This window comes from Anomaloglossus baeobatrachus, chromosome 3 (genome assembly GCF_048569485.1).
Source record: "Anomaloglossus baeobatrachus isolate aAnoBae1 chromosome 3, aAnoBae1.hap1, whole genome shotgun sequence".
Lineage (NCBI taxonomy): Eukaryota > Metazoa > Chordata > Amphibia > Anura > Aromobatidae > Anomaloglossus > Anomaloglossus baeobatrachus.
The window spans coordinates 530886368-530912414 of NC_134355.1; the positions used below are offsets into that span (position 1 = coordinate 530886368).

General features: G+C 43.5%; 1 protein-coding gene and 1 long non-coding RNA gene across 2 annotated transcripts in view; one reads left to right on the forward strand and one right to left on the reverse strand.

Moving 5' to 3' along the window:
- Window positions 1-26047, reverse strand: part of SLC9A9 (solute carrier family 9 member A9) — a 1094760-nt gene that overhangs the window by 603260 nt on the left and 465453 nt on the right. The gene's annotated exons all lie outside the window — the stretch shown is intronic.
- LOC142296787 (uncharacterized) overlaps window positions 2-26047 on the forward strand; it is a 93623-nt gene continuing 67577 nt past the window's right edge. The window contains exon 1 of the long non-coding RNA XR_012751696.1: window positions 2-86. This is a non-coding gene — a long non-coding RNA (uncharacterized LOC142296787). The remainder of the gene's footprint in view (window positions 87-26047) is intronic.

A 26047-nucleotide genomic window follows, 5' to 3' on the forward strand; every position in this document is an offset into this window, starting at 1 on the left:
CATTGCTTGGAGAAGGCAGAAGAGAGCGGTAATAGAAGAGGAGAGGAGTAAAAGGATGCTGAAATGAGATTAAAAATGCAACAAAGGTAATTCTCAACATTTTTCCCTAATTACCATGAAGAAATAACACATTCTAATTATACATTTGGAGTTGGTGAGTGTACTTGAAGAACTTGAAAATCTTTATTACATTGCTGCAGAAGGATGGCTAAGGATCCAGTCACATCTGTATGTAAAATATGGCTCCTTTAATGCTCCTGAATTGTCTTGTAGTGAGATACGAGTGACATGCGAGTGCGTTTTCCCCCCTCATCTAGTCTCCATGTGTTGTCCGTGTGTCATCCATGTGATGTCAGTGTCATTTGTGTGATGTAAGTGTGACATCCAGGTGACATCCGTGTGACGTGTTTTTAACATGGAGTTTTACATACTGTCAAAAGCTAGATAGATTAATGGATGGATAGACAGATGTGCAACCCATATATAATGTCCCACCCCATGTATAGTTTAAGCTTGCACCCTTTAGTGCCTTTCATGTGACACAATAGGGTGTTTAGCCTTTTTCACACCAAATTCAATATTTATATTAAATTAAAAAAAAAACATCGTGGGGTCCCCCTTATTTTTGGTAGCCAGGTAAGGTAAAGCCTTCAGATGCAGCCTGCAAACCACAGCTGACAGCTCTAACTTGGCTGGTAATCCAAACAGAGGTCACCCCAAACTATGTTAAATTATGTATTTAAAATTAAATCATTTAAAATAAAAAAAGTGGGGTCCCCACCAAATTGGATCACCAGCCAAGGTAAAGCTGACAGCTTGTGTCTGGTATCGTCAGGCAGAGGAGGTCCATGGTTATTAGGCCCTCCCCAGAGTAAATATAGCAGTCCGCAGTCACCCCAGAACCAACCAGAGTTTTTGATTCCATTTCTGTGTCCTGGTATTAGCTTGAGTTCCTGATTTCATTCCTGTGTCCTGGTACCAGTCTGAGTCCCTGTGTCCCGTACCAGCCTGTGTTCCAATATCCGTTTCTGTATCCTGGTGCCAGCCTGAGTTCCTCTATCCATTCCTGAGTCCCAGTACCATGTCCCAGCCTGAGTTTCTGATTTTGTTCCTGTATCACAGTACCAGCCTGAGCTCTTGATTTTGTTCCTGTATCCCAGTACTAGCATGAGTTCCTGATTCTATTCCCATGTCTGGTACCAGCCTGAGTTCCTGTATCCATTCTTGTGTCCTGGTATCTGCCTGTGTTCCTGAATCTATTCCTTAATTCCTATGTCCCAGTACCTGCCTCTGTTCTTGAGTCCATGGTCCTGTCTGAAGCTAAACCTGAACCTTAATCTGTCCTGTCTGTATCAGCCATCCAGTCTGTGCCTGACCCAAACCTGAACTAGTCCCGTTAGCAACAGTTTCCACACTGCCAGTTATGCTCGGGGCGTGCTAGCAGGCTATGTGGGCTGCCAAGCCAAGTGAAGATCCCTTTATCTATGCTAGTGTATACAGGGACAGTTAGGCAGAGATTAGCACTATGCATCCAGAACTGCTCGTGGTTCTGGGTGCATATTGCACCTGACAGGTTCCCTTTAAGCAAGATTTTTAATAAGAGATAAATTAAATTGCAAAGTTGCCTGTTTTAAGAAGTAATTTGCAATTTGAACCATTTAAAAACTTGAGACAAGAGACATGATTCCTCAAGACAGGCATTGGTGACATTGATGAAATGTGCTTGGGTCTGATGCTTCCGATTCATGAATCGATGCAGGGTTCTTCATGATTCCCAAGCATCGGACAAGTGGCATACACTCTCTGCGCCTCGACATAAAACCTACTCCAGACCCTGCGGTTTGCGGCACAGCAAGCGCTGGCATTTGTGAGTTGACACACGCCCCGACCCGCCGAGTTACGCCCAGTTTGTTGCATCAAAAGTTGCAATATTTTAGCACAGCCTGCACCCAAATTATGTGACTTTTCTAAGCTTTTCATTCCAGAATTCTGGTGTAAAAGCTTTGATGGATCGGCACAATATCAGTAATATTCTACAAAAGATATTGTTTAAATTTCTACACTTAGAAGTCTTGAATGTTAACATTATCAATAATTATCAGCATTTGTCTAGAAGCCAATTGAGAATCTGGCAGCCATGAGTGCATGTGGAGATGAATCATTTGTGAAAAAATTGCCCATATACAAATATTAATCATAAAAAGGAAAAAATCGTTGTTATTCTAGACGAAGTACGGGAAAATGAAAACTACTGCAGAATGATTGTTGTTAAATGAATATCATGGTGCCAACTTAGAGAAGCAGATAAAAGCTTTTGAAAGGTCAAACGCTTAACTCCCAATCAATTGTTACTTTTCGCTTGACATCTGGAAGTAAATCCTCCTGTGTTTGCTTCGTAACTGCTGAGTAAGGAATAATGTGGAAGACGCTGGGAATTATAAGAAGTTTACTTTTACTGCATTTATTTACAGATGCATTTATCTAAAGGTGGAATTTCTTTACACTCCTCTGTATTCTGTGCCAGCAGCAATAATAATCTCCACTCTGAAGAATTACTGTATTTGCGTAAACATGGATAAAGGCATTGGAGCAGCAAAAAATTACTCATCTACAGTTTAACAGCATCTCTATTTAACTGTAGATGAAAATAAAAGTGATAATGTGTAAAAAAAAAAAAAAAAGAAAAAAAAGAAAAAAAAAGGGTAAAGCTGTGTTCCCATGAAGAGCATTTGCTGCGGTTTCAACTGTATATTTTTGCTGTGCAAAAAAACGAAACACCTTACAATTCTAGCACGGTGAATGGGATTTATACAAATCCCAATCTTATGGCCATTATGTTTTTTTACGCAGTGATAATTGACTGGCAGTGCATTTTTTAAGTTTGCAATATGTCAATTTCTCTTAAGGGTACTTTACACGCTGCGGTTTCGCTATCGATATCGCTAGCGAGTGTACCCGCCCCCGTCAGTTGTGCATCACGGGCAAATCGCTGCCCGTCGCGCACAACATCGCTTACACCAGTCAAACGCACTTACCTGCCCTGCGACGTCGCTCTGGCCGCCGATCCGCGTCTTTTCTAAGGGGGGCGGTTCAAGCGGCGTCACGCGGCAGCAGTCCAATAGAAGCGGAGGGGCGGAGAGGAGCGGACAAAACATCCCGCCCACCTCCTTCCTTCCTCATTGCCGGTGGACGCAGGTAGGTGATGTTCGTCGTTCCTGCGGTGTCACACGTAGCGATGGGTGGTGCTGCAGGAACGACGAACAACCTCGTACCTGCAACACAACGATATTATGAAAAAGAGCGACGTGTCAACGATCAACGATTTTTGGTGCTTTTGCGATCGTTGATCATCGCTCCTTGGTGTCACAAGCTGCAATGTCGCTAACGGCGCCGGATGTGCGTCACTAACGACGTGACCAAGACGATATATCATTAGCGATGTGCAAGCGTGTAAAGCACCCTTTTCTGTAAATATGTGCTTTGTTTGTGACTTTCCCCAGAATCCTGAATGAAAGGAGGAAAATTTGTGAAAAAAACCCAAACCCCATGAATGTTTTTTGAGCGTTTAAACAAAAATGCACTGCACACTTGACTTTATCATTAGATTAACAAAGCCAAATACCATTATCCCTGTTATTTGGATTTTGAAATCCAGTTCCAGGTTGGATTCCGGTCCCCATAAAAGTCTATGGGGACCAGAATCCTGGAATTAAAAATGGTGGCAGAAGGGATAGGAGGATAAGGGCAAGTGCGCGGTACATCCCGAAGCTGCAACGTGGCTGTACACTGTTCCCACAGATGCTCATTCACTTCTGGGGCCGTGAAATAGCCTAATTACATATGCACTGCTTTCTCAGTGCACCGGCATCTGTGACTGGTTGCAGTCAGACGCAACCCCAGCTTGTGTGACAATGTCTGCCTGCAACCAATCACAGTCTGCGAGTCTACATCATACAGTAAAAATAAATAAATCATTAAAATATTTGGCGTAGGGTCCCCCCATATTAGGATTCTGCCAGGCGATGGAGCGGACAGCACACTGACAGCACACGCTGAACACACACATGGAACATGCACACACATACACAATCACACCACGGACTGTGAAAAATGTGCATTTTTATCAGGGACGTGTGAAGGGGGCCTAAAACAGGTCCTGCCAAACACATTAGAGTAGCGATGCTTTGAGGGGAAAAAATATCTGTTTTCTAGAACCTTTAGAGCCATAATATTACTCAACTAAGTCCAAAATTGAAATTATTTCATGCATAACACAAACAATATTACTACACAGTAGAATCCTGCGTGTTGTGTTTAACCCAAGGGTAATAAGATATTAATACATTGAAACATTAAAAGATACGTTTTTATTCAAATTGACATTAAAATTTGACATTTAAAAACAGAGAAACTCCTATGAGGGACTGAATACTACTTGGTAGTTAGCACAAGGTATACATACTATATATCTTGAATGCATATACAGTACATATATAGGTCAATAAATATCCTTTAGAGCCATAAACTAGTTTTTGAATATAGCAGATATGTAATTAGCAGCCAATGAGTTATAGATAATGATGGCGAGTGTGCTCAGCAATGCTTGGTACTCAATCAAGCATCGGGGTACTCGGGTACTTGCAGTGCTCAGCCGAGTATTGCAGGTGCTCAGATGTGTCGTTATGAAACAGTGAACACAGAGCCCAGGCTTGCTTCACTGCATGATGTGGGCAGGCACCCCAGTGAGAGCCAGTCGCAGTCTCTGAATGGCTCTAACTGGAGGTTAAACATTTTTGGATGTAGTGTGTCAAAAAATAAATAAAGTCTGCCCTCCTTCCCCCAAAATGCTCTGTATATGGCTGGCCGCATGTGAGCACACAGCCGAATCGCCCAATCATTGACTTCCCTTACACTCATTACCCAAGTCGAGCCCGTCCGATCGTCTGATTAGATCGACTCGAGTAAAGAGCACTCGTGCATCGTAATGTTCACTCATCATTTCAAATACCGAGAATTGTACAGCTCGCCCAACATTAGTTATAGCATGGTATTGCATTTAGAGGTATAAAGAATGTTACCATCAAATCACCACCTCAAAGTGAAATAAAGCCTGTGGAGCTGATGTGTTATTATTAAAGATTTCATTAAGTAATTGAAAACTTTGTTTCTGTAACTCTGGTGGGTGTGGACCTACTCTGCCTACTGGGCTTACCATGGAGGGGCATGACTAAGTAACTACCGGGTGTTCACTAGTGCTCCGGTGGGGAGGATAGATTGGGCTGCCCATAGTCCCAAGGTACCTCTGCAGGACATTCACCAGGACTGGAGCTGACCGGAGGGTGATGCGGACGGATGAAGGGAAAAGGCACAGAAAGACAATCCAGGGTCAGCGCCGTACAGGTTCAATATATGTAGCTGGGGTCAGGAGTAGAGAGGACGGGATAAGCGAGTAGGCAAGCTGGGTCAGAAAATGGAAGAGCTAATACAGAAAGCACCTTAAAGGAATCCAGACTGTAACAGAACTAGAACCTAGATCAGGCGAGGCGTGGATGGAGGAGCTGTCTTATAAACCCCCGACTGACTGGGGTTAGGTCAGGAAACTAAAACTCTACCCTACACAGTGGGGTTAAACACCAGTAGAAACTGTGTGCGCCTCCCTATAGCCGGGTGAAACTCACCAGCAGCAGGAGGATGCAGCAGTATGGAAGGGCTACAGGAGACCACTCAAAGAGACAATCTGAGGCTGGGGAGTGGACAGTGGTGCCTGCAGTGAGTAGAGCGGCGCTTACCACCTGTGAGAGTCACCGGCGAAACAATTTCTCTTTGAATCCCTGTTGAGAACATCATAGCTGTGTAAGTGGTGGAGATCTGCTACAGCAGAAGACGCACATCACACAGTAACTTACTTATGTCATAGTAGATGTGAGGTGTCCGGTGCATGCTTAGCTACACAGTAGCTCACAAAAAAAGTAAACATCGGCCTTTCTTTATTTGGTAATAATTTTCTCCACATAAACAGTGAATGATGTTTTAAGCATAAGCAAAACTATTGCAGTTTATTCCAGGTCTATGCACAGAATTTTCAGACAAGGATCGTTTGCCTGGCGAAAGTTAAAATCCTTTAAAAAGCAAGATTTTACACGAGACTGGTCAGAAAACTATAAAAGGATCTGAAAGGCTGTTACAAAAGCTCTGCACACTTATAGCTAAAGGGAAATGAGAAGCTGAAGGTATGTAAGTGTCCTGCCTCCCCCAGATGCATCTCTGGAATTTCTCTACTACTAAATTATTCTTCCTGCATTTTGTTTCAACTCATGTGAACCTCCAAGTACAAATGGCAATACACATGGACATTGAACGGAAAGACACAACAGAAAATATGTTCTTCTATAAAGCAAAATCAAAGACAATTTAAATCACTATTTTGACTGCATAGAACATTATAAGTGACAACACTGTTCAAAACTAGTAATTACCAAAAATGTATAAGTTAAAGTAGACCTGGACTATATCCAGCTCTTTAGATGTTCCTGTCCATCCCACAAACTGAAATAGAAAAAGGACTGGAAACTGTGGCTAAGTGCCACACGGTTGCCCTCTCCCGGGCCAACATTTCAATTTCACGTGTATCTGCCTCCAGAGGGTACAGATACAGATGAACAAAATAGTGGAATACGGATGCTCCTTCTTCCACCATTCAGCCTGTGTGACTGTGAATCAGCACCAGATCATGCCTATGCCGAGCCTCAGTCTGTGCAGAACAAAGACCTGCAACTGGGGTAAAACATGGAGGAAACATGTAGGGACCCCATACTGTGAGGGGAGCTGTGGGGACATTATAGTGTGTGTGTGATGAGCTGTAGGGGCCATAGTAATGTTTTAGGGCTGTGTGGGCATCATACTGTATGTGTGTGAAAAGGGTTGTAAGGACATCATACTGTGAGTGGAGGTTGTGGACGATCATATTGTTTGGCTGGCTGTGGGGAAATCGTAATGTGGGGGCAGCATACTGTTTGATTGGGGGGTTGTGGGGATTTCATAAGGTTTGGGAGCCTGTGGGGAGTCCAACTGTGTGAGGCTATGGGGGTCATCATAAAGTGTAGGGGGCTGTGAAGGCATCATGCTATGTGTATGGGAGGGTTTTAGTGACATCATACAGTTTGGGTATTTTTGGGAGAACATAATGGGTGGGGACAGTGGGTGCTATCATAATGTGTTGGGGGCAATGGGGGATCATATTGTGTTGGGGTAGTAAAGACATCACACTTTTTGGGGGCAGTGGGGACATCATACTTCTAGGCGGGTTGTGGAAGTATCATACTGTTTATCAAGGAATCAAAGCTGAACAGGAGCAGTACAATTAACGTCATTTTATATTTTGTGTAACAAGCAGGAAACTACACCGATGAGCAAAAAAGTAACAATGTTTTGAACTTTTGACTTTATGACTCGATTTCTCAGCATCCACTACAACTTCAACTGTGAGAAGATATCCGTTTTATAGACAACCATCTTGGCTATCTCATACATAAATTTGACTTGCAATTATTTAGCGTATGATTAGTTATGCAGATTATTGTCATATTACTGCATTATTACTGTTTTGCTCCTGGGGTTTCAAAAATCTTTTTCTTCCTGTATATGACAAATTACAATCTGTTATCACATTCCCTAATAGATCAGTGTATTATTAGGTTGATTCCCAAGTGAAAGATCACTGGTTAAAATCAAAGAACAGCCACAAACAAGAATTCCCAAGATAAGAGACACAGCATCATCCAGCTCATCAATATCGGTCTTTTGGCTAAGAAAATTGCCAGACTGCATGTGAGTGCCATGACAGTTGTAATAATACATAAATAAAGTCCGTTCATGCATTCAAAACCCAAGAGGTGGATGTCCAGGCAAAATATCGGAGTCATCAAGTCAGCTCATCAAAAGGTCTATCAGTTCTGGTGTGACAAACACGACAGTGGAGGTGGCTCATATGCTTCGTAATAGTGGGATCACACCGTGCAACGCATGTTACACAAGTTTGGAATGGTGGCATAAAAAAGGTGAAGAAGTCTAAACTTCAATATCATCATGAGAAGTGTTGTTGGAATTGGGTTATTTGGAGCAATGAGATGAAAGGCAAGAGACTAGGCTCTGATGGGTGCAAATGGGTCTGGAAGAAACAAACGAAAAAGAGGCTAACGGTTCAAGAAATTAAAATAACTGTAAAGTTCGGTGGAGGAATCCTAATGATATGGGATTGTTTCAAAGTCAAAGGCGTTAAGTACTTGACCAGGATTGATGGTGGTTTCAATACTGAGCTATATGTGAATATCCTACAAAACAAGTTACTTTGTAGACTGTGAGTATAAAAAGGATGACATATTGTTGCTGCAGGACAACAACTCAAAACATAAGTCGAGATTGGCAAAGAAATGGTTCAATGACAATGAAGTAGAGGTTCTGGATTGGCCCCCACTGTCCCCAGACGTCAGCCAAACTGAAAAGTTGTGGGAAGAGTTGAAGAAGAAGCTGTATACATACCCAAGTAAGTCAACCAGTATGCACCAACATTGGGAATGTGTAGAAAACACATGGGCTCAGATTTTGGTTGAGACATGCTTGAGTCTAATTGAGAGCATGCCCAGAAAGATTCAAGCAGTGTTGAAAGCCAAACGATGGATGATTAGGTGAGTAATTTCCATCATTAACGGTCGCTTGTTTGTTTTACACGCAACAACATCGCTAACGATGCCGGGTGTGCGTCACGGAATCCGTGACCCTGGCGATATATCGTTAGATACGTCGTTGCGTGTAACGGGGCCTTAACAATACAGTGACATGACAAGAATCTGCATAACTAATCATATGCTAAATAGCTGCAAGTGAAATTCATGTATGAGATAACCAAGATGATCTACATACATATTTGGCAGTTGTGTCTGTGCACCTAGTCCGGCATGCACCGTGCCACTGTCTGTTGTGCAGGCGCAGTGACATGTACATCTCTACAGCTTCCGGTGAGTCCTCGATGCTGTGCCCACAATGCTTCGGCTTCCAGGTCCTCACTACACACAGACACACACACACACCAATGAGAACATATACACACATAGCAGAAACATATGCCACATGTCACCTTAGCTGCAGAGATCAGCCCGGCCTGTTCGCAGCTGTGACATGAACCGCAATCGCTGGGGAATCAATCGGCGCTCGCGGTCCAGTCCTGAAAACCCTGAGTTCAGTCCTGGCTGCACTCTGGGGCTCAGGTAGAGAGCTCCGGAGTTCAGCGCAGGTAACCGCAGCCAGGCCTGGTATTACTGGAGATTCCTCCGGTAACCAGTCCGATTCTACACCAAGCACATATATATACATAGCGTACATGCATGTATACAGTGAAAACACACACACACACACACAGACTGCTGGATACTCATCTGTCCAGCGATGTTGTCCCCGGCGATGCTCTGGCTTCCAGACACACACACACACACAAGCACACCTGTCCCCAGCGATGCGGCCCCCAGCACTGAAGTCTGCAGCGATGCTCCTGCTTCCAGCTCCTATGGGCAGTGAATATTCAATGAGTATAATGAGTGGTGGTCATGAGCGGGAGGAAGCAGAGCCGAAGAAAACAGCGCTGGATACAGGTAAATATAGAATTTTTTTATTTAAAAGACCCGTGTTTTCTCTGGGGGGAGGGGGGGTGGAGAAAGAATACACACAATACACAGAATACAGAGAATACACAAGCAACACGTACACACAGCAAACAGTCATATACACACACATACACAGGCGACACATACACACAGCGTACAGCTATATACACACACATATACACAAGCGGCACGTACACACAGCATACAGCCATACACACACATATACACAGGCGACACGTATACACAACACACAGCCATATACACACATATATACACAGACAACAGGAACTATACCTCCCAGCATGTCTATGTTATAGAATTACAGGAGGGAACTACATCTCCCAGCATGTCCATGTTATATAAATACAGAAGGGAACTACACCTCCCAGCATGTCCATGTTATATAACTACAGGAGGGAACTACAACTCCCAGCATGTTCGTGCTATAGAAGTACAGGAGGGAACTACACCTCCCAGAATGTCCATGTTATATAACTACAGGAAAGAACTAGACCTCCCAGCATGTCTATGTTATATAACTACAGGAGAGAACTACCCCTCCCAGCATGCCCATGCTATATAACTACAGGAGGGAACTACACCTCTCAGAATGTCCATGTTATAGAATTACATGAGGGAACTACAACTCCCAGCATGTTCGTGCTATAGAATTACAGAAGGGAAGTACACCTCCCAGCATGTCCATCTTATATAACTACGGGAGAAAACTACACCTACCAGCATGTCCGTGTTATAGAATTACAGGAGGGAACTACAACTCCCAGCATATCCATGTTATAGAATTACAGAAGGGAAGTACACCTCCCAGCATGTCCATCTTATATAACTACGGGAGAAAACTACACCTACCAGCATGTCCGTGTTATAGAATTACAGGAGGGAACTACAACTCCCAGCATATCCATGTTATAGAATTACAGGAGGGAAGTACAACTCCCACTATGCCCATGTTATATAACTACAGGAGAGAACTACACCTCCCAGCATGTCCATGTTATAGAATTAACCGAGTCAGCCTAACTAAGGTCACTCCAGGGGCCTCCCCGCCTGTTGTCACACAGCTAAATACATAGATATATAATTTCTTAATATGATAAACATATATGATAGATATATAGACACATATAGACTGAGGAGACATTATAGATAAAGATATACATAGATTACCCGTACATACATGAATAATATATTTCCATCAATATACCTAATACATAGAAATAGAATATAATAACATTTCCACTTATTGTCTGTTACTGTTATTATTTTTGACATGTTAATAAATTGTATCCTCTCACTACTTTTGTGTTTTTTGGTCCACTTTGGGAACGCACAATCACACACACATCAAACTGCACAAAACATTGTACCACCTCCAATTATAGTCACAACAGCTTACAAGTAGTACATATAGTGTAATGTGAGGTAGCGTGGTCGGCTGCACGGCAGAAGACACGGGATCCAGGCACCAATGGTCACAGCACACGGTTTATTACACAAACCAAAAGTCCAACAACAATATACATGTGCTCCCCGGGCAGACACTCAGGGAGTTGTGTTCACTCCCTCACACTAAGGCCCCACGCCCATCTTCCTGTTTCCTTTTAACCCTCCTTTCAGCCTGCAGGGAAACAGCATAAACCCTGGAGTGGAGTTGCTTTCTATGCATGGAGTGAGCACAACCGGGGCGAGACGTACCGGCCGTCATAGATAATCCCGGTCACAGTCTCACAGTAAACATACACACAGCACACAGGAGAGACACCACATAGTGAATACAGCTGAAGAAACACAACACCAGATACCAATATACAGCACACAACAAAGAAGAGACAGTGCACAGGGGTGAAAGAGGTCAAATGACGCAACACATACAATACACAAATGCAGAGGGATGACATACAACAGATATATTGCAAAGCCCAAACAGTGTGACACGTCCACTGCTTCTGTCAACACAAAAACCATAGACAGATGTTAATTTCACTACATTTCCAATGCGATAGCATCGGGCCTATTTCTAGTTGTGTATAAAATGAAGATGGTCTCACGGTCAAAGCTGTAGTGGATGGTGAGATCATTGTTATCCTTTTGCTTATAAATGTTTATGGTATTAATTAGCTGCTACTGATAAGAATACATGCTACAATAAGCTCTAACATAACCAGTAGCACATAGTCAACAGAATTATTTCTGCTCAATGTTAAGCGATAAAATTAACTGTCCTCTACATAATAATTATATGCTAATGTTAATATTGAGCAAAATAAATTTAAGCCTATTGATTCAGCCCTTCATAAGAGTCATAATCTTTTATGTGGCCACTCGAGAAAATTAATTGCCCACCCCTGTGCTACTAACTTGCATAACAGGAGTTGAGCCACACTGATAGCATCATGTCTTCAGATACAGGTTTTGTGTGATTGTCAGGTATTGAGTGTCTGAAAAAGTAAGTGAGGTGCACAATACTTGACATTATACTAAAATGTATACTCTATGTCAAAAGATGTTCATACGCTGCTCGGGAGGTAAGCTGCACCTGAATATTCCTTTAATGTTTACATTTTATTATAATGAAAGTCAATGGCATGTGGACCCAAACATACCGTATTATTAGGAAAATATGAGGGGTGCATTTTGAAATTCGAATGTAGCTTACCGGGGGATGGTGGAAAGGGGTTACAGGAGGCAGGGGCAATGCTGTGCGCTGTGCAGTGGGCACTGCTCTCTGCGGCGGGTGGCACTTCTCTGTGCAGCGGGCGGCACTGCTCTGAACGGCTCTGTGCGGTGGGCGGCACTGAACGGCTTTGTGCGGTGGGTCGCGCTGCTCCGAACAGCTCTGTGCGGTGTGCGGCACTGCTCTGAACGACTCTGTGTGGCGAGGCACGGGCCATTATGAAGATGTCGGCGGTAATAACTTCAAATTATGAAGCCCAGAGTTGGCACGTGCGCAGATGGAGCTCCAGTGTCAAGCTCTCATCTACGCACGCACCAACACTGGCCGACATTTCTCTAAAGCCCGTACTGCCGACATCTTGAGAATGGCCAGTGCCTCACTGCCCCACCACAGAGCCGCAGCCCGCAGAGAGCATCTTGGCCCACCTCTGCAGCGCACGCAGCATCACCGTACTCCAGCATCGCCCCTGCCTCCTGTGACACCGCTCCACCACCGCCGCCCCACCTCATCAGTAAAACACCACTGGATTACAAAACAACACCATATTTTTTTTTTACCTTTTTTATCTCTAAATTTGGGGTGCGTCTTATAATCCGGTGCGTTTTATAAAATGAAACAGACGGTATATTTTTCAATACATTAACAAAAAAAGTGAAAAATGTTGAAAAAACAAAATAATCCATCAAACAAATGCCAACTGTAATCATATCAACAAAGTATACGGTTGGCATATGGCTGCATTATTTCTTACAGGGTGAGATTTTATTTAAGAAGTGCATGGTGTAAATGTATCCTAAATGTAAGACGTAAAGCATGATCTATAATGTGCCATTTCTAAATTAATATCAGATTACTTCTGCTTTATTTCCAAGTTATACCAGAGAGCTTCCCAACTTTGTGATGGATTACTTCTCTGAATCTAAGCAAAGAAAAACTAAGAGAATCTATAGCGTCCTCTCCAAGCCAGCCGAATTAATGAGCGGAGAAGTAAAGCCTAATCACCCACTAATGAATCCCTTAATCAAAGTGGAATTCATTCTCACCCCTTGAATCCTTTGAAATCCTTTGAAAACTACAGGAAAACCTGTGTGACAGATCAAACCATGATAATACAACTCATACTTGTAAATTCTAAGCACAGCAGTTTTAAGATCTCATGGTGATAAACTGTTCACCATCAGTCCCACAGCTATCACAATGATCAATGGAAATCTGTGGCTGTATCCACGTCAGTGCTAGATTTTCAGCACCACCACAGCGGAAACAGAGCAATGCACAGTGAATTCAATACGCTTTCAAGTTAATGCATGGGTATGCCAAGTCCTCCGATGTGGGTGATGATCTTAGTAATCACTCTCTACTTTACGGAAGTCTGTACAGCAGTGCAAGAAACTGCACAGTTCCCTTAGCACAGAGCCGCACAGCCTCCACTGGGATAAGTGGCATTTCTAGAAAACATACATTTAGATTTATTTTTTTTTGCTAATTTTTGCCTTTATGTCAGCAGAAGATTTGAGTTTTGTTAAAGGGAGTGACATTATCAGGATTTTCTAGAGGGGAAGTTCAATGCTGTGGATGTGAAAATATACACTGACAAGCAAAAGGGTAACAATTGTTTGAACTTTTGCCTTTCGGGCTCCGTATCTCACCATCCACTACAGCTATGACCGTGAGATTACCATCATTTTATAGACAATCATCTTGGCTATCTCATACATACATTTGACTTTCAACTATTTAGAATATGATTAGTTATGTAAATTCTTGCCTTGTCATGTCACTGCACTGTTACTATTTTGCGTCTAAAAATCTAAATTTAAATATATATTATTTTGTTAGTATTTAATAAATCCACCTTTGAGTTTCAACACTGCCTGAATCCTTCTGGCCATGCTCTCAATCAGATTCAAGCATGTCTTTGACCGAAATCTGTTGTGTAGATTCTTGTCATGTCACTGGATTGTTAAGGTTTTGCTCATGGTGTTTGAAAAATCTTTTTCTTCCTGTAACAACAAATTACAACCTGCTCTCACATTCTCTAATAGCTCAGTGTGTTATTTTGTTGATTTTCAAGTGAAAGCTCACTGGTTTGAATTGAGGAGCAGCCATGAAGAAGATTTCCCAAGAAAAGAGAATCATCATCCAGCTCATCGATAGTAGTCTTCTAGCCAAGAAAATTGCCAAACTACATCATGTGAGCTCCATGACAGTGTGACGGGAGTGTAGGTGTAACTGGAGCAGGGACCTCTAAACTAGCCCTCAGACTAAGGACCCTGCGCTGTCCATTATCCCAGAGGTACGCTTGATGGTAGCCAGGTCTGGACCACCTGCGTGACCTTAACTCCTGTCTGTACCCTGAACTAACATCCCGTCTCCCCCATCCCAGGAGAGGGCCGGGACCGGAAAAGCAAACTGCACAAATATCACAGACGGGAAAACACAAATCATATACACACTGCAATCAGACACAGGGGAAGGACAATGCGAACGCAGGAGAAAATAAAACACAAGCAGGAAATAAACTAACAACAGGAATATTAACACACCACACAGGAAAGCACACAACAGCTCAAGAGGAACTGGATCACTATAATGGGAACGGTATTGCTGCAGCTGAACTATATTCGGCGACGGGCAACCGGATCCAGTATCGTATGAAGAGTGAAGACAGCTGTAAATGGAGTGCAGTGAAGCTAATACATTCGACGCCCAAGTCAGGCTAAGCAATTAAGAGACCTCAGTATGTATGACTCTGTGGTGTGAATAGAGTCCGACGCCACCATGACACCCAGCAAATGAAAAGCTGAACAAGGGACCCTACGCTGTCCCTTATCCCAGAGGTAGACTAGAAGGTAGCCAGGTCTGGACCACCAGCGTGACCCTAAATCCTGTGTAAACCCTGAACTAACACCTCCTCTCCCACAACCCTGGAGAGGCCAGGACTTGAGAAGCAAGCCCCACAAATACCACAGACATGGGAAAAACCAAAACACAAGCACAATGCAATCAGACACAGGGGAGAGAAAATGCGAACCCAGGAGGATATAAAACACAGGGAGGAAACAAACTAACAACAGGAATATTAACGCACCATAGAGGAAAGCACACAACAGCTTACCAGGCACTGGATCACTATAATGGAACCTGCAGCAATGCTGAACTATATTCGGCGACAGGCAACCAGATTCTGTACCTTATAAAGAGTGAAGACAGCTGTAAATGGTCAAAGCAGCCTGAGCTCCTAGCAGCAGTTCACAAAGCCAGCAGGAATGAACTCCTGCTGGACTGGAGAGCAGTGAAGCTAATACATCTGACGCCCGAGTCAGGCTAAGCAACTGACGCCCGAGTCAGGCTAAGCAACTAAGAGACCTCAGGTTGCATGTCAGACTCTGTGGTATAAATATAGTCCGACGCCGCCATGACATCCAGTGAATGCAAAGCTGAACATCGCATGACAGATAGATGGAAGAATACAACATGAAGTGCATTCATTTGGAGAGATGAGAGGAAAGTAAATAGACTAGGCTCAGATGGTGGCAAATGGGTCTGGAAGAATCAAGGGGAAAAGGGGCTAACAGATTGAGAAATTGAAGGACCTGTCAACTTCAGTGGAGGACGCCTGATGATATGGGATTGTTTCACAGCAAAAGGCGTTGGATAACTTGACCAGGATAAATGGTAAGCTCAATGCTGAGCTCCATGTGAGTATCCCACAAGACAAGATACTTAATACCATCGAGTACTATGGGTATGAAAAGGATGACAGTGTTCCAGCAGGACAATAACCAGAAGCCTACATCAAGATTTGCAAAGAAATGGTTCAATGCCAATAAAGTGGAGGAGCTGGTTTGGCCTTCACAGTCCCCAAACTTCAACCCAATTGAACAATTGTGGGTAGAGCTGAAGAAATGCTATATACAGTATATACCCAAGTTAGTCGACCAGTATACATCAACATTGAGACCGAGTAAAAGAGACTTGGGAACAGAATTTGGTCAAGATATGTATGAATCTAATAGAGAACATGCCCAGAAGGATTCAGGCAGTGTTGAAAGCCAAAAGGTGGATTTACTAAATACTAACAAAATAATAAAAATGTTTAGATTTTTAGGAGCAAAACAGTAACAATCCAGTGACATGATAGGAATCTACATGACTAAAGGCAGCGTTACAAGCAACGATATACCGTGCGATCGCATGAGCGATCGCACACGCCCCCGTCGTTTGTGCATCATGGGCAATTCATTGCTCGTGGTGCACAATGTCGTTAACCCCTGTCACATGTACTTACCTCCCTAACGACGTCGCTGTGGGCGGCGAACATCCTCTTCCTGAAGGGGGAGGGACGTTCAGCGTCACAGCGATGTCACACAGCGGCCGCCCAATAGAAGCGGAGGGGCGGAGATGAGCGGGATGTAACATCCCGCCAACCTCCTTCCTTCCGCATTGCCGGCGAGACGCAGGTAAGCTGTGTTTGTTGTTCCCGGGGTGTCACACGTAGTGATGTGTGCTGCCTCAGGAACAACGAACAACCGGCGCGCAGAAGGAGCAACGACAGTATGAAAATGAACGACGTGTCAACGAGCAACAATAAGGAGAGTATTTTTGCTCACAAACAGTCGTTCGGTGGTGTCACACGCTACGACATCTCTAACGATGCCGGATGTGCGTCACAAATTCCGTGACCCTAACGACATATCGTTAGATATATCGTAGCGTGTGACGGGGCCTTAATGATATGCTAAATAGCTGCAAGTCAACTTTATGTATGAGATAGCCAAGATGATTTCTATAAAATGAAGATAGTCTCCCTCTCAAAACTGTAGTGGATGGTGAGATATAGAGCCTGAAAATCAAAAGTTCAAAATACAAAGTACACAAACACATTACACTCACACACAGTACTTTCACAAACATCTACATACTGTATGTGCACACACACACTGCCATAACTATATGTAGCAAAGAGTAAGAAAAAATGCTGCCATATGGTATACCTAAAAAGTAACAGCATAACAAAGAAATAAATAACATACAGCGCTAGAAACACACTACATGCAGTGGTCAAATAATGTTCTTCTCGTACACTAAAAAACACCCCTTTGTGCTTGTCCCTGATAACATGATGTCAGTCATACAGCTTGAAAACGTAATTATCTTAATGTCTTCATCATTCTCCAAGAAATTTGTTTCTCCTAAACTATAGTAATGATTGATTTGCATGGTAAATTTCCCCAAGAAAACACAATAACTGTATTATACCAAACTGCAAAACTCTTGGCACAAATCATATATTTCATTACGGTATATAAATTATCATATTGGAAACATAATGACATTACATTAATTAACTCAGCCATGCAGGGCCTGAAAAGTTTACCTTTGAATAATCTGCCATTCCTTTAATTTCAAGTGCCTGCTGTTTACATGTTTTTTTATTTCAGCTTAAAATTAATTTGTCAACAAATATCACAATATAAATTGCATAGATTATTAAATAGATCTCCTAGACCTAATAAATCTGGTGTACTTAACTTGAAAATCCATGTCAGAATAGCTGTATAATCCTGATATTATCCTGAACTCATAAAATGTCCATTTTAATATTAAGAGCAACAGACAAACAAGAAGCACTCCATAGTAAAACTACTCCAAAACTCTAATATGGCATGTCCCATCAACGTGACTAGTGCTCCTCTATGTGGCTCCTACTTAAAGGCTTCAGCAGAGAAACAGATTTGTATAGGTCTTGATAAAGTAAGAAAGGAGTTAAAAATCTTCAAACCTGCCAACACCTATTTATAGGGAGTGAGAGTCCACTCTTTAGGGCTCTTCTCCATTTGCGATTTCTATGTGCGAGTGCGATCCGATAGAAAATCGGATCTCACTCGCACCAGTGTTAAATCAATGAGGCCGTGTCCTCTTGCTAAATGTTTTACGGCACGTCTCATGCTCTCGGTGAAATAGCAGCATGCTGCGATTTCACCGAGTCTCAGCTCTCGCACCCCCATGCAATCCTATGGGAGCGAGAAAAACAACAGAATCCGGGTGGCATGCGCATGTCATACAGATGGCATACGCATGTCACACGGATCCTTGACACTTGCATACAGCATCAGACTGGCTACCAGAGGAATCTCCAGTAATACCAGTCCTGGCCGCGGTTACATGCACTGAACCCCGGAGCTGTCACCTGAGCTCCAGAGTGCAGCCTGAACAGAGAGCGCCGAGTGATTGATTCCCCGGCGATTGCTGGTCAGTTCAGCACAGCTGCAGACAGACCGGGCTGATTTCTGGAGCTCAGGTGACAGATCCAGGTTCAGTGCAGGTAACCGCGGCCAGGCCTGGTATTACTGGAGATTCCTCCGGTAGCCAGTCCGACGCTACTTGCATAAACACTCACATAGCACTCGCATGACGCTCGCATGTCATACGGATGCTATGTGAGGAAAAAAAAAAACACCGTACGCAGACCACACGCAGGACACTCGACTCATATTTGTCCGAGTGTTGCTGTGAATTTCTAAACGCAAGTGGAGAAGAGCCCTTAGGGCTCTTCTCCACTAGCGTTTTATAAATCACAGCGATACTCGGCTCAAAATGTGAGTCGAGTATCCTGCGTGTGATCTGCGTGTGATCTGCGTACGGTGTGTGTTTTTTTTTCCTCACATAGCATCCGTATGACATGTGAGTGTCATGCGAGTGCTATGTGAGTTTTTAGGTAAGCAGCGTAGGACTGGCTACGGGATAAATCTCCTGTAAAACCAGTCCTGGCCGCGGTTACCTGCACTGAGTTCCAGAGCTGTAACCTGAGCTCCAGCGTTCTGCCTGGTCTGTTTGTAGCTGTGCTGACCTGAACAGCAGTCGCCGGGGAATCAATCACTCGGCGCTCGCTGTTCAGGCTGCAGTCTGGAGCTCAGGGGACAGCTCCGGGGTTCAGTGCATGTAACCGCGGCCAGGACTGGTTTTACAGGAGATTTGTCCGGTAGCCAGTCTGACGCGGTATGCAAGTGTCAGGATCCGTGTGACATGCGCATGCCACCCGGATTCTGACTTTTCTCTCGCCCCCATAGGATTTCATGGGGGTGAGAGAGCTGAGAATCGCATCAAATCGCAGCATGCTGCGATTTGAAGGTGAAACCTTGTATAGACATAAAAAAACAGGTAAAAGGAGACAGCCTCATAGGAAATCATTATACAGATCGCAATCCGTTTTTTCAAGTGATGGGATTTGGAGAAAAAAAACGCCAGTGGAGAAGAGCCCTAACTATTAGATCTGCAGCAGAGAAAACATTGATTTTATCAAAATGACAGCAAACAGCTCAGTAAGTGACACATCGCTGGAATCAGGGTCTCTAGTCTCTACATAATGCTGCTCTCAGATGGCTGAAAAAACCTGGTGCCAGATTCCCTATAAGGCCTCTTCTCCACTAGCGTTTTTTTAATCACAGCGATACTCGGCTCAAAATGTGAGTCGAGTATCCTGCGTGTGTCCTGCGTGTGATCTGCGTACAGTGTGTGGTTTTTTTCCTCACATAGCATCCGTATGACATGTGAGCGTCATGCGGGTGCTATGTGAGTTTTTAGGTAAGCAGCGTAGGACTGGCTACGGGAGAAATCTCCTGTAAAACCAGTCCTGGCCGCGGTTACCTGCACTGAGCTCCAGAGCTGTAACCTGAGCTCCAGCGTCTGCCTGATATGTTTGCAGCTGTGCTGACCTGACCAGCAATCGCCGGGGAATCCATCACTCGGCGCTCGCTGTTCAGGCTGCACTCTGGAGCTCAGGTGACAGCTTCGGGGTTCAGTGCATGTAACCGCGGCCAGGACTGGTTTTACAGGAGATTCCTCCGGTAGCCAGTCTGACGCGGTATGCAAGTGTCAGGATCCGTGTGACATGCGCATGCCACCCGGATTCTGACTTGCATGGGGGTGAGAGAGCTGAGAATCGCATCAAATCGCAGCATGCTGCGATTTCAAGGAGAGCCCATGTATCGTCTGGAAAAAAAGGGGAAATGGAGACAGCATCATTAGAAACCATTTGCAAGATTGCAAACCGTTTCTCAATGCGAGGGAATTTGCAGGACAAAAACGCTAGTGGAGAAGAGGCCTTAGGCAAAGAACTGCTTGGGGAGATTTGGCTAAGCTGGGTGGATTCTGGGAGTGTCTGCATTTAAAGGTGGCTTTACACGCTACGAGATCGCTAAAGCGATCTCGTTGGGGTCACGGAATTTGTAACACACATCCAGCCGCTTTAGCAATGTTGTTGCGTGTGACACCTATTAGCGATTTTGAATCATTGCAAAAACGTTCAAAATCGCTAATCGGTGACATGCCCTCCTCTTCCCAAATATCGTTGCTGCTGCAGTAATGATGTTGTTCGTCGTTCCTGCAGCAGCACACATAGCTACGTGTGACACCGCAGGAACGAGGAACCTCTCCTTCCCTGCATCCCGCCAGAAATGAGGAAGGAAGGAGGTGGGCGGGATGTTCGTCCCGCTCATCTCCGCCCCTCCGCTTTGATTGGGCGGCCGCTTAGTGACGCTGCTGTGACGTCGCTGTGATGCTAAACGAACCGCCCCCTTAGAAGAGAGGCGGTTCGCCGGTCATAGCGACGTCGCAGAGCAGGTATGTGTGACGCTGCCGTAGCGATAATGTTCGCTACGGCAGCGATCACCACATATCGGCTGTACGATGGGGGCGGGTGCTATCACGCTCGCCATCGCTAGCATCGGCTAGTGATGTCGCAGCGTGTAAAGCGGCCTTTAGTCAAAACCAAAATGTACTGAGTACCAGAGGTATAGTATAGAACACAGACCAAAAACAAAAAACCTCTAAAACTGATACTTTATTGTATGTATTAAAATCCCAAGCAAACATACCACAAAATAGAAAAGTGGTATGTAGATACTACACAAGGGTAATACGTGATAGATAAAGCGTGTGAGCAACAGGGAGTGACTTTATAATGAAGACATTAATTAATATAGTCAAAAAATGGCAAGGGTCTCGCCCTAGCCTCAAACTGCCTGACAACAGAGGTAATTCGCCCTAAATTTTGTGGCACCCCTGTTCCTCGGCGGCTATCCCTGTTGCACCCTAACCTATCACTGATGGATCACCCTTCACCAGACCTCAGAAAGTGCAAGTAAAAAACCATCAACAAATGTACACACATACCGGTATACTTAGTAGATTTAAGTATGTACATGTAATGTAAGAAATTACCAATAACAGATCAAATAGACCGCATAATTGATTACTGGTGAAACAAATTACTAAATAGTGACCATAATGGGGACCCAGGTCACAAGGTCAACATTAGAACAATTATTACAGTAAGATGTAATATCAAGTTGTAACAATAAATCCACCAAGAATCATTGCAAAAACTATCAAATGCATGGCTCCAATAGGGATACTTATCAGAAAAATGTGATCCCAGGATGAATGATCCAGGCCTTAGGTCCCCAGATATTTACACCGACCCGACGCGTCTTACCCCATGGATTGGGGTTCATCAGGGGACAACAATGTATAAGGTACCCAGATTATAGAGATTACCTTGCCGTTAGGTTCCGGGCTTACATGCATTGGCCAATACAGAAACTAAAAATCTCATTTTTTTATATAGCAGTAATGCAGTGCCAGAGTTCCCTTATAGATTGTTGGCTTTTTAGTGTGCAGCTGTATGCATCTTATATTTACTATGTTTTTTCAGCTAGCACCTATTCACATTTGTTGGATGTGCAGGTGAGTTTTTTTGAAATATTTGTAGTGAGTCTCTTTCTGACTGAACACTCCGCCCTATAAACCAGGCTGTGTTCATAACCTTTATAGCAGGAGTCTAGCTGCCCAAACATGGAGGTTAGTCCAGATAGTGGCATTTCAAGTTAGATTTTTAGTCTAGCTGCCCAGACACGGATGTTTTTAACCTAGATGATGGCATTAAATTAGGTACCCGGATTATAGAGATTAATTTGCCGTTGGTTTCCGGGCTTACATGCATTGGCCAATACATAAACTAAAAATCTCATTTTTTCATATATTCCTATAGCAGTAATGCAATACCAGAGTTCCCTTATACATTGTTGGCTTTTTAGTGTGCAGCTGTATGCATCTTATATTTACTATGTTATTTCAGCTAGCGCCTATTCCCATTTGTTGGATGTGCAGGTCAGTTTTCTTTTAAATGTATGAACTTGTACCGACCTAAAGCATCACACTGACACATTAGTTTTACCATATAGCGAACACGGTGACAAAAATATCCCAAAACCAATCAGGCAATCGCACTTTTTATTTGCAATTTTTTCACACTTGGAATATTTTTGCCGTTTTCCAGTACACTATATAGTAAAACTAATGGTTTTATTCAAAAGTACAACTATTCCCACAAAAAAAGCTCTTATATGGCAAGATTGACAGAAAAATATAAAGGATACGGCTCTCGGAAGAAGGGGAGGAAAAAACAACAACTGAAAAACGTAAAATCGCCTGTGGGTTAAGGGGTTAATATATGCATTGCATATTGTGAGACTTGGTGACAGACATTTTGCTCCATAGGAGATCAGTGACCGTTATTTTTCTAAACTCTGTAATGTATATGGGAGGAAGTTTGTCCCAGCTTTTGTCTCATTATATATTTTACTTGTTTATATAGCGCCAATAATTCAACAGTATCTGAAAAAGATCAAGGCATTCCTGTTTATCTTGGTTCTCAAGTATGGTTAAACCCCTCATATACAGTAATAGAAACAGAAGGCACCCGTGGTAGATGAATAATAACGATGATTTATTATGAAGTAATATCTCATATATCGTGCATAACATTTTGGTAAAATTGACCTTCTTCATATGCACAAGATAATGTTGAGAAATGGTGTCAGAATAAGAAAACGCTGTGGGTATGGCGGATCTCCACTCAGTGGATTGCACCAGTAATAAAATAGTTACCGTAATTACGGGCACGTGATTTATTAAACAATAACAATGATTTATTATGAAGTAATATCTATCTACCACGAGTGCCAAGTTCCTCTGTTTTTATTAACCCTCCGTCACATACAATAGGCCTGACAGGCACATCTCTTTTACTTTCATTTCTCCTTCCTCACCAGATTGTGAGGAAATCCACTCCCTCCAGGTAGTCTCCTGTCTCTAGCAGCTCTGTGAAACCTCATACCACAGTTGGATTGCAGAGCTTCAGGAGGACAGATATAACTGCGCTAATCTCTCAGGCTCATTGTATGTGAACACGTCACACTCAATAATGTTGGTATTTTATGTTTTTATTCATCACATGCTCTGCAAGTGTAATTTTTCTGGAGAAACGTCAGGATCTAATTCTGATAGAATATGTGTTTAATAGTACTTAAGGTACCTTAAAATTAAGTTTGTTTCCATAAATTTTCTATGTAGAGTTTTTTGACAAAGTCGAACTGGGGACTATTTGGCGGGAGTTTTGAAATGTTTGTATTTCAGAGTTATGAGTTTTATGTTAAGTAAATGGTTTTTTTTTGCACCTGATTATGTGTAGTCTCTTTTATTACATCCCTATGAAGGTCACTGATCACTTTTAGAGCACTTAAAATTGCAAACATTAGATATTATAGGTATTTTGCTAGCCTGCGCCTGACAGTCACATTGTATGTGAACTCGTTAGAACCGATATTGTATGTGACACAGGGTTAATTCCACAGTGACTTAAAGACAGCATCACTATCCTCATGAAGAATCACAAGCTAAATTCCCTTATCAATATGTGTCACAGGGTTACCTAGGGATAGCGAGGTACAGGGGGCTCATATGCTGTCTTTTATGCTAGGGGATCCTAGGCTACCCCTTCCCTTTGGATTACTCCTAATGGTCGAGACTCTGTGCCTTTCTATATTGCTGGGAAATACTACTCTAGTTTCCCTCTCACTTCAGAGAGGGACAGGGAAGGAGTGAAATGGTAAACGGATAAGGACAGACAAGGGAAAATCAAAACTCTGGCACACTGCACACACACAAGAATAGACAAAGAAACTCAGGAGAAAAACAAGAGCAGGAGGGTGGCAACAAGGGTTAACTCTACAATGCCACAGGTATTACACCAGATAGTCTGCATCACCACACCCTCCCAGACCAACTAAGATAAACTATAGCTCACATAGGTGGAAGGATCTGGCCAGCATATATAGGAGGGGAACAGATGTGATTTACTTCCCCACAGCAGATGATCAAAGGAGACTAACAAGCAGACTAACAGAGATTATATCCTACTAGCCTGCCTATAAATTGGCACTCAGTAGATTGACGCCCGAGTCTACCTACATAGATCACAAACACCAGAGGAGTTATGAGGCAGAGTGTCAGATTCTGTAGTCTGAACAGAAACCGACGCCTCCATGAAAGTCGGCTAAGTTTGTGAAAATCTTCTTGTGACAATATGTCTTTGTAATGAGGGAAGAAACTGTAGAGAGACTGTAGGAAACATACACAGGGAGAACATACAGTCTCTTTGCAGATATCATCCAGGGTAGGAAAGATACTTTCTTCTAGTGATACAGCCTGGTCTAGAAATGTTTGAACAGTGACAAGTTTTGACAAACATAGTCAAGATACAGTTATATAATAAACTTGGGCTTAAAGTGCAGACTCTCAGCTTTAATTTGAAGGTATTCATATTGTGAGAGTTCTCCTGCTCATGTGATGTGGGTACTCCCTCGGATGCGTTTTTTGAGGTAGCACAGGAGCACAAAGTCTTAAGAAAGTCCTGCAGTTTATTAAAAACGCCTCACAAACTGCACACTAGCAATACAAATGAGCCTTCCTTTGGCTTACAACAAAAACATCACACGGGTTACTGACTGTCTTACGTTTGGCTCTCCCACGCAAGTTTCACTGACCTCAGTCAGGTTTCGTCCACTGACACCAGTCCGTTATACTCTAAGGGGCACTTTGCACACTACGACATCGCAAGCCGAAGCTGCTATGCCAAGCGCGATAGTCCCTGCCCCCGTCGCAGCTGCGATATCATGGTGATAGCTGCCGTAGCGAACATTATCGCTACGGCAGCTTCACATGCACTCACCTGCCCTGCAAGGTCGCTCTGGCCGGCAAACCGCCTCCTTCCTAAGGGGGCGGGTCGTGCGGCGTCATAGCGACGTCACACGGCAGGTGGCCAATAGAAGCGGAGGGGCGGAGATGAGCTGGATGTAAACATCCCGCCCACCTCCTTCCTTCCGCATAGCCGGCCGGTACGCAGGTTGGACATGTTCCTCGCTACTGCGGCTTCACACAAAGCGATGTGTGCTGCCGCAGGAATGAGGAACAACATCGTAACATCGGTCTTTCCCAATTCATGGAAATGAACGACGCTACACCGATGATACGATTACGACGCTTTTGTACTCGTTAATCGTATCAAAAATGCTTTACACACTACGATGTCGAGAGCGACGCCAGAAGTGCGTCACTTTCGATTTGACCCCACCGACATCGCACCTGCGATGTCGTAGTGTGCAAAGTGCCCCTAAGAAGTTTCTGTCCCCCTTTACTGTGTCTAGCAGCCTCTTATCCACCCTTAGAAACTGCTCCTCAGACACCCAGATTTTTGGTTCAACTTACTTCCTGACGAAATGAAGCCAACCCTCTGCTCCTTCAGATTGGTTCCTTCCAGAGGTCAACCTCTATGAGATAAACAGCCTCTTTT